The following is a 10,000-nucleotide window of genomic DNA, read 5'->3' as shown; positions in this document are numbered from 1 at the left end:
CGCTCTTGCGCACCAACAGCTGGAAGCGCTGGGAGAGAAATTTACTTCCTCAAAATCCAGCTGCTGACTGCTGACTGCTGCATCACTGCAAGTCCCACTAAGTAACTATTTGCCGTCCCCTCAGTCGAAGGCCCGACGAGTAATCCATCACAACAGTCGACCGACGACGACCACGGCGACTCCCCTCACGAAAACATTCGGAAAGTATCGTAACTCGTACTTTCATTCCGCGTATCGCACGGTTATCACGCCGCACGTGAAAATTCAGTCGCGAACGACTCGTCGCTAAAAGGAAAAACAACACCAAGGGACACGTTTCTTTTCTCTGAAGCTTTCAAACGTTCAGACGTTTGTTTTACAGCTTCATTATCGCACCTAGACCCCTGACCCAGGGAATATGGTTGGGAATTCTATTAGGAAAAAAAAAGAAAAAAAACTTTGTTGCACAATCAAAATAATGAGCTATTTAAAGTGATAGCCTACAACATCCTCTACCATGGTTGAAATTGAGGACAGTGATCAGCAGTCAAGAGAGCAGTGATGATGATGATTAAGGACCCCAATTGAAATAAGCCAGTGGCTTTCTTGGGTTTTTATCCTGTTAGTTGACCTTGTATGTAATATGTACTTTCATGTACCTACTTCTGCAAATCTTCTAATAAAGTTTTCAATCAATCAATCAATCAATTAAGCTTGTAGCATAAATAAATGCTTAGGCTGTAACTTTTTGTTGAAAAGTTGATTTCAGTGTTTACAGAACAGAGCAGTGCTTAAAGAGATGTCAGTTGATTTCAGTGTGTTTAAAGAACAGACATTCAGTTAGTGCTTAAAGAGATGTCAGTTGATTTCATTATGTTTAAAGGAGTCTGACAGACTTTCATGCTTAAAGAGCAGTCATTTGATTTTGCATTTGTTTCTTTTGTTTTGCACACAATCATTTGTTCGTTCATCTTTATTTATGAACAAATGTCGTTTTGCTAATATAAGTTATCCATGTATCCCTTTTTCATCCATCCTGTGGGACGGGTCGTGACTCGCGAGCTCGGGGAGCACCAAGCAGCATCCCTAGGTGCTCCTCTGAGCACTGGCCCCAAAAAGTTATGTGCACCCCTGTATATAGATACACATTAGAGTCAGCCTTACCTATATACATAGATACACATTAGAGTCAGTCTGGACAGTATAAAGTGCTTAGTTCCCTACCTAGATACACGTAAAGTCAGTCTGATCAGTATAAAGTGCACAGTTACTACCAAAGAAGAGATCTGGTGAGGCTGCATTCTCATTTTCTGCACCCAGATTGTGGAATGCACTGCCAGTTTACATTAGGGATGCAACCTCAGCAAATATGCTCAAGTCAAGACTAAAAACCCATCTTTTTAATATTGCCTTTAAATGACTAAATAATTAAATTATGATTATATAATGATTAGAGCACTTTGAGTTGCAACGTTTGCAGGAAATATATAATACAAATATACAAATAAAGGTTATTATTATTATTATTATTATTATTATTACTACCAGTAAGAGAGCCAGATAGTGTACTGTTATAATACATAGTAAAAAAGGCCAAATAACACCATACTAAACACAAATCCCAGCCTTCCATACCTAGATACACGTTACAGCACGGTCAGACAACTACACAATTCTAAACGGCGTCTGATCAATAAAAAACTAATTCTTGTCCCATCCTAACATATAACATAACATATACCCACAGGATCCTACCATCTAGGTGCAATCAGTGCTGACAATGTTGGTTGCTTAACACTAGAACAGCCATGAGGGGTCATTTGACCTGTGAGTTAAGAAACATTTAATATCTTTGCACTTTCAGGACCCTCCTTTCATGACTTTTCCTAGATATGTGCATTCTACCACCCAGTATCCTTACATTTTCAAAATCACATCAGGATAAACTAATATAAAGCAATTTTTCTGTTTTTCTGTGTAGGAAGCAGGCCAATTTACAAGAAGCCAGCTAGTGGTCGTTGTGTGTAAATAGCAGCTTGAGCATTGTAAAGAGGGGGTTTGACCCCTGAGGCGGCTCTTTTAGTAGGTAAAAAAGGCACGGCTGTTATCAGGGAGCCTATTCCATTCTTTGGTGGCTTTAAAAGAAAAGGCGTTTTGGACCAAAAGCAGAGTTTGGTTTTGGAACACTACAGCCAACACTAGAGGTAGAGCTAGATAGAGAGATAGTTGTAGTGTTGGCTTCACGTGTCCTATTTCCACAAGCACCATCCCTAGTACAGTCAAATGTCGTACTCAAACCACCAATATCATCAAACCAGACAGAGAGAGAGGGGGTGGGGCGAGAGAGAAAGAGAGAGTGATTCACTATGATATGATACGCTACAGGGTTTCTGTTAGTGACCCCAGACTGTGCTATGTTCTCGCTCCAAGGCAGTTTCATGTTATTCATTCCATCACATCAAGGTTATTATTCCTGATTACCACCAAATCCCCCTGGTTCCTCAGAGGGAGAAGAGAGGAGCACATGACCACCTTTAGGTTCCACCTTAACTGTTCCTCCTGAGACATCTACTACCCCCCTGCTCTGTGTCTCCTGAGACATCTACTACCCCCCTGCTCTGTGTCTCCTGAGACATCTACTACCCACCAGCACTGTCCCTCCTGAGACATCTACTACCCCCCCAGCACTGTCCCTCCTGAGACATCTACTACCCTACAGCACTGTCCCTCCTGAGACATCTACTACCCCCCAGCACTGTCCCTCCTTAGACATCTACTACCCCCCTGCTCTGTGTCTCCTGAGACATCTATTACCCCCCTGCTCTGTGTCTCCTGAGACATCTACTACCCCCCTGCTCTGTGTCTCCTGAGACATCTATTACCCCCCAGCACTGTGTCTCCTGAGACATCTACTACCCCCCAGCACTGTGTCTCCTGAGACCTCTACTACCCCCCAACACTGTGTTTCTCTGAGAAAATATATAATAATCTATAATAATCTATATTAAATAAATGTGTATATATATATATATATATTATATATTATTATATTATATATATAATTATATTATATATTATATATTATATATATATTATATTATATTATATATTATATATTAATATGTATTAATATTAATTAATATAATATTAATATAATATGAATATAATATAATTAATAATTTAATAATATAATAATAATAATATATAATAATAATATAAATAATATATAATATAAATATAATAATAATAAAAAAATAATAATAATAAATAAATATAATAAATATATACATATATAAATATATAAATAAATAAATAAATAAATAAATAAATAAATAAATAAATATTTATAAATATATAAATAATATAAATATTTATAAATATATAAATAATATAAATATAGAAATAATATAAATATAATAAATAAATATAATAATAATTAATTAATTAATATAATATTAATATATATTATATATTATATTATATATTATTATATATATTATATATATATTTTCTTTAAATAAATAAATTAATAGACACTGGAGAAACAGTACAAGGGGGGAAGTAGAAATCTTAGGACAATCTCAGTCGTTGTGATAGAAGACATTTGGAATATATATGCTTTGGAATAAGGTGTCTGCTAAATGCCAAACATGTTTAACATGTAAATGTAGAGTACACTGCACTCCCCTTGTAATAATGACATAGAAATAATGAATTGCTTAGAACGGTAATCCTACACTCTACTTTGAATGGACCGGTAAAAAACACTTTCAGAGTGTCAATAGGTTCTATCTCCGTTTAAGGTAGTTCAGAGATATTGAGCGTCAACGTTTTTACATTCCATTATGTTTTGTGAGATGGAACCGTTGTATTTTATGAATTACTAACTTAAAAATGTCAAAATTTTAAAAATAACACCACACAGGCATTAATAAACACCTAATGGATCAGATGATGTAAAAAACTTTGATAAAAATGGAGATAGAACCTTATAATTCTAACGTCACGAGATGTCATTATCATAAGAGGAGCATCAACACCACACTGCCTTGGCTGCAGCAGCAGGGTGGAAGTGTTTCATTTCCAGCCAGTATTGTCACTGTGTTAGTTGCCGTGGGGACTCTGAGGGGACACATATATTCAGCCCCTCTGCACTCAGCCGTCTGGCCAAGTGGAATAATCCAACTCAGCTATGACTGCACACAGCCTGCTAGAGCAATCAATCACACACACGCACACATACACACGCACGCACGCAAGCACACACACTGGCATGCGTGCATGTACACACACACACGTACATGCACACGCACAGACACACACGCACACAGACACACACACACGCACGCACGCACATGCACACGCATGCATGCACATGCACATGCACATGCACATGCACACACACAGACGCACACACATACACACACACACACACACACACACACATGCACGCACATCCACATGCACATGCACATACACACACACGCACAGACGCACACACACACACACACACACACACACACACACAGATAGCATGGAAAAGCCCATTTCTCCACGCCAAATGAAAACAGTCTATAGGATGAGGGTCTGGGAGGATGAGGGGAGGATGAGGTTCTGGGAGGATGAGGGGAGGATGAGGGGCTGGGAGGATGAGGGGAGGATGAGGGGAGGATGAGGGGAGGATGAGGGACTGGGAGGATGAGGGACTGGGAGGATGAGGGTCTGGGAGGATGAGGGGAAGATGAGGGGAGGATGAGGGACTGGGAGGATGAGGGGAGGATGAGGGACTGGGAGGATGAGGGTCTGGGAGGATGAGGGAAGGATGAGGATGAGGGGGAGGATGAGGGGAGGATGAGAGGCTGGGAGGATGAGGGGAGGATGAGGATGAGGGGGAGGATGAGGGGAGGATGAGGGGCTGGGAGGATGAGGGGAGGACATGGGGCTGGGAGGATGAGGGGAGGATGAGGGGAGGATGAGGGTCTGGGAGAGAGGAGCAGGGAAAGAGGGCCAGTACTGTACTGCTTCTAGACATGAGGAGAGAGGAGAGTGAGGTAGGGAGAGAGAGGGAGGGAGGGAGAGGCAGAGACAGAGGCATACAAATAGAGAGAGAGAGAGACAGACATGTAGACAGAGACAGAAAAAGAAAGAGAGAGAAAGAGAGAGAGAGAGAGAGAGAGAGAGACAGAAAGGGTTAGAGGAGGGTCGATAGAGAGAAGAGAGGGATTGGAGGGAGAAAGAGAGGACTCGGGGTGGGAGGGCTCTTATTGACCAAGGAGTGATGAATGACCAGTGTCACGGCAGGACAACAAGAGCCTGTCAATTACTGACCACAGCCCAGAGATCTCATGACCCCTGCTGGAAGTGTGTGTGTGCGTGTCTGTGTGTGTGTGTGTGTGTGTGTGTGTGTGCGTGTCTGTGTGTGTGTGTGTGTGTGCGTGCGTGTCTGTGTGTGTGTGTGTGTGTGTGTGTGTGTGTGTGGTATGTGCGTGATTTGACCATTTCCCAGGCCAAAATCATCATGGATCACGTCTCTCTTTCACCTCCCAGCCCCCCACCTCCACCCCCCCACCTCCACCCCTCTCCCCTCTCCCCGCCTGGCCCAGCCAAGACCCACTAAGCCTGGGATAATGGAATTAGAGTACCCTCCAAGATGGTCTCTGACCCCCTAGGCCTAGGCTGGTGACCCCAGTAGGAGTGGACCTGAGCTGGGCTGACTGCCCCCCTCCCCCCCCCTGACCTCCAGGGGTTTGGTTTTGTTCTGCTACTCAGGACAACAAATCCCCCAAAAGCTGATTTCCCTCTGATGTCGTTCTGGTTATTTCTCAACTTCAAGCCCCCCTGTTCTCCCATTCCACCGCCTTTCCTTCTTCATTCTCCGTAACAGAGCGAAAAACCCTCCTACCCCCCCCATCCATCCCCATCTCTACCCACCCCCCAACATGTGCACTCTTAGCCCTTTTCAGCAGGATACAAACAAACTGTCAAAATCAGATTCTCCTATGTTTCCATAAAAGTTAAGCGAATTTCTAAAATGCAAATCATGAAATGCAAATCAAGCTGGGTGTTTCCATGAAGTTAAGCGAATTTCGAAATGCAAATCGTGAGTGTTTTAATGCAAACATTCAGGATTCGGGGTGTTTTTGTGATTAAACCAGTTGGCAGTTTGTGGAATGTTAAGATGCTATGTAACGCAGTTGCTATTGTTAGCTGGCTGAGTGAAGGGGGAAATAAAGCTTCAGCAAGCCAGAGCAGTGCATTCCTCATTATCTCATTATCTCAGCATTTCAAATAATTTCTGAGGACTGAAGGTGAATAAGAATCTACCAGACGAGAGGCATGATAGAGTAATGAGCTTCCCAGGGGGGTCTCTAGCCTGATCCAGTGATGGGGTGGGGGGGGTCTCTAGCCTGATCCAGTGATATGGGGGGGGGGTCTCTAGCCTGATCCAGTGATATGGGGGGGTGAGGGGGTCAATGGAGACCATGACCAGGAGTAATCTGGTTATGATAAGGCTGTTCATAACACTGGGGTTACCCTGGAGAGGAAAGAGATTATTCCGGAGATGCAAGTTTTCCTCTTGGATTCCCATCAGAATCCCTGAGGAGTTCCGGAGTCTTAGCGAGGCATGATGGAGTGAGAGAATGGAGAGGGGGGTGGGGGGATGGGTGATACCAGGTATTCAAATCAGAAAACCAGCAGAATTTCGAATATTTAAAGAACACTCAGCACCTAATTCAGTTTGGTGTGAGTTTGGTGTGTGTTTGGTGTGAGTTTGGTGTGTGTTTGGTGTGTGTTTGGTGTGTGTTTTGGTGTGTGTTTGGTGTGAGTTTGGTGTGAGTTTGGTGTGAGTTTGGTGTGATTTTGGTGTGTGTTTGGTGTGTGTTTGGTGTGTGTTTGGTGTGAGTTTGGTGTGTGTTTGGTGTGAGTTTGGTGTGTGTTTGGTGTGTGTTTGGTGTGACTTTGGTGTGAGTTTGGTGTGTATTTGGTGTGAGTTTGGTGTGTGTTTGGTGTGTGTTTGGTGTGAGTTTGGTGTGTGTTTGGTGTGAGTTTGGTGTGTGTTTGGTGTGTTTGGCGGGGTTTCCATCATTATCATAACAAAACATATATATGTATGTTTCTATGTTTGAGCAATATTGGATGAGATCTATGAGATGTTATGTCTTTCTTCATTTTGCTTATGCTTGCTCTACTTGTAAATACAATGTAATTCTTTTTCTTTTAACTAATGCATTTTAGGGTGCATATTAACAACATGTCAGGGACTACAGCTGGAAATTAGCTGATCCATTCACTGCTTTACTGCTGTTAATTATTAATGGGGACTGTCCACGAAACTATAAACTAAACTAAACTAAATCTTTGTGACAGTCACCTCCTCTTCCTCCCCTCTCATATCTCCTTCCTGTGGTTGTTTATTTTAATCCCATGTCCTCTTCCTTCCTTCTTTCTTTTCCTGTCCTGGATTATCGCTCCAATTGTCTGCTGCTTCCCTCCTCCTCCTCTTTACTCCACATTTATTCCTCCATGTAATCCTGTAGCCAACCTTAACATAAACACTAGGTGGTTGGAGAAGAAATGTACAGACATGACCAAGGAGATCCCAATGACACACTCCTGGACAGACGGACGCACACACGTGTGCATAAACATGCATCTGACCATAGGTGACAGTTCCAGAAAGGCCCTGGGTGAGAGAGAGACTGGAAGAGTGTGACAGCCCAGCTGGCTAGGACGTGTTGAGCTGGTCAGCTAACGTGGCTCCTGAGTGGCCAGATCACTACTGATTACATCCAGACTGGCATCCCAGAGAGAGAGAGAGAGAGAGAGGGAGGGAGAGAGGAAGAGAAGGTAAGAGAGAAAGAGAGAGAGAGAGAGAGAGAGAGAGAGAGAGGAAGAGAGTAAGAGAGAGACAGAGAAAGAGAGAGAGACACACACAGAGAGAGACAGAAAGAGAGAGAGAAACAACAGGTCATAATGAGTCATCTAACCTAGTCCCTGAGCACGCACACACACACGCACGCACGCACGCACGCACGCACGCACACACGCACGCACACACACACACACACACACACACACACACACACACACACAATGCAATCAAACCATACCTAATATGGACTCCTGTCCCATGCGTCCACTCACTAACACGCCACAGTCAAACTCTCCTGTGCTGAAGAAAGACATTGAAGGTCAGACAAGCCTGCTCTGTTGTAAAAGACCTGCTTTCATGTCCTGCCAAAGCCCCAGAGGTTCTACTACCCTTCATTCCAACACTGTGACTGTCTGTCTGTCTGTCTGTCTGTCTGTTCCCCCTCTGTCACCTACCCCCACATGGCTCTACAATGCATTGTGTTTATGTGTGTGTGATATGTGTGTGTGTGTGTGTGTGTGTGTGTGTGTGTGTGTGTGTGTGTGTGTGTGTGTGTGTGTGTGTGTGTGTGTGTGTGTGTGATGCGTGTGTGTTTGTGTGTCACTCTAGAAGCCTAGATGCCATGTCTGTTCATCCATACTGTATTTCTGCTTTAACCAATTTGCCATTTTTGCCATGATTGGCTATGTAGCCACTGGTACCTCTACTAGTAACCAACTGTAATAAACTACTGACGTCAGGGCCAGAAAGACAATGCTCTGTAGTACAAGAGTCATTGGCAACACATCTTTCTCTCTCTCTCTTTTTTTTTCCAGCCAATTTGTTGCTCTTTGCAGACTTTAGCTCTTCCCTCTGTTTGGAACAGTTGCCATGGTAGCTGAGGCCCACATTTTCCATGCCCTGGGTGGAAGGAGATAAAGAGGAAGGGTGGGAAAGAAAAGAAAGTTAAAGAGGTAGAATGAATGAAAGAAAGGGATAACAAATTGAGTATGAAAGAAAGAGAAAGAAAGAATGAAATAGATTTTGTGTGTGTGTGTGTGTGTGTGTGAGTGTGTACTGTACGTCTGTCAGGGGGCAGGTCTGTTCTTTATCATCTAAAAGCATCTGGGCTCCATTATGATGAGGTGGCTACACCATGACGCCACCAGGTGGCTACACCATGACCAAACGCAATTTCAGAGCCGATCTGGGGGCCGTTCCACTAAAGGTGGCTTAGTATATCGGCGATTGAAATAAATCAGGCGATCAGGCAACTCGGGATTGGAATTCAAGCCTCAGGTGATTCCTCGAACGAGGATCAGGCTTGTGTCATGAGTGTTCACAGAAGACCGGCTTACAAATCTTCGATATGGGCGCGTGCACGCAGACATAAAGAGCCCCGAAGAGTCGATCTGTCGAAATGAAGATACTCCACTCTGCAGGGGTTCTACATTTGCGCAGCATTCCGAATTATTGATCTTTATGAAGACGGAAAAATAAGATGTAAAATAGTGCAATACTGCCGCAATTAACAAGGCGAGGGAAATGGTTTGGCAAGAAATTGCTGACCGATTAAATGCGTAGGTCATACTAGCCCCAGTTATTGTTATATGTTCATATTTTAATAAATGAATATTACTACTGTGGTGATATACGCAGCAGGCTACAAGCTGTCATATCGCCACAATGGCCTAGTGGTATCGACCGCTGCTATAGTATTTATTCGTCATTTTTAGACGGTGGTTCGAATCCCTCTTCAGACACACTTTTTACTGCATTTCGTTGTCTGAATCTAATCTAAAATCTCATCTAAAAAAGTATGTAGGCTATAAAATTATGGTGCAGGCTAATTTACAAGAACTGACACGATTATGGTGTTTGAAGCCTTTGCATGAAATCTTCGGTTAAATGTAAAAAAAAAAAAAAAACGCTTAGTCAAGTCTCGAACTCGCAACCTTTGGAACTCTAGCTGGTTGCCTTAACCACTGCGCCAGCCAGACCGCTGTGATGACAGCAATGCAAGTTGAAACAATTGAAATCAACTTTTCAACAAAAAGTTACAGCCTAAGCATTTATTTATGCTACAAGCTTAATCATCATCATCACTGCTCTCTTGACTGCTGTTATCACTGTCTTCAATTTCAACCATGGTAGAGGATGTTGTAGGCT

The sequence above is a fragment of the Nansenia antarctica genome (genome assembly GCF_963989245.1).
Source record: "Nansenia antarctica genome assembly, chromosome: 1".
Classification (NCBI taxonomy): Eukaryota; Metazoa; Chordata; class Actinopteri; order Argentiniformes; family Microstomatidae; genus Nansenia; species Nansenia antarctica.
This window is presented reverse-complemented; position numbering follows the sequence as displayed.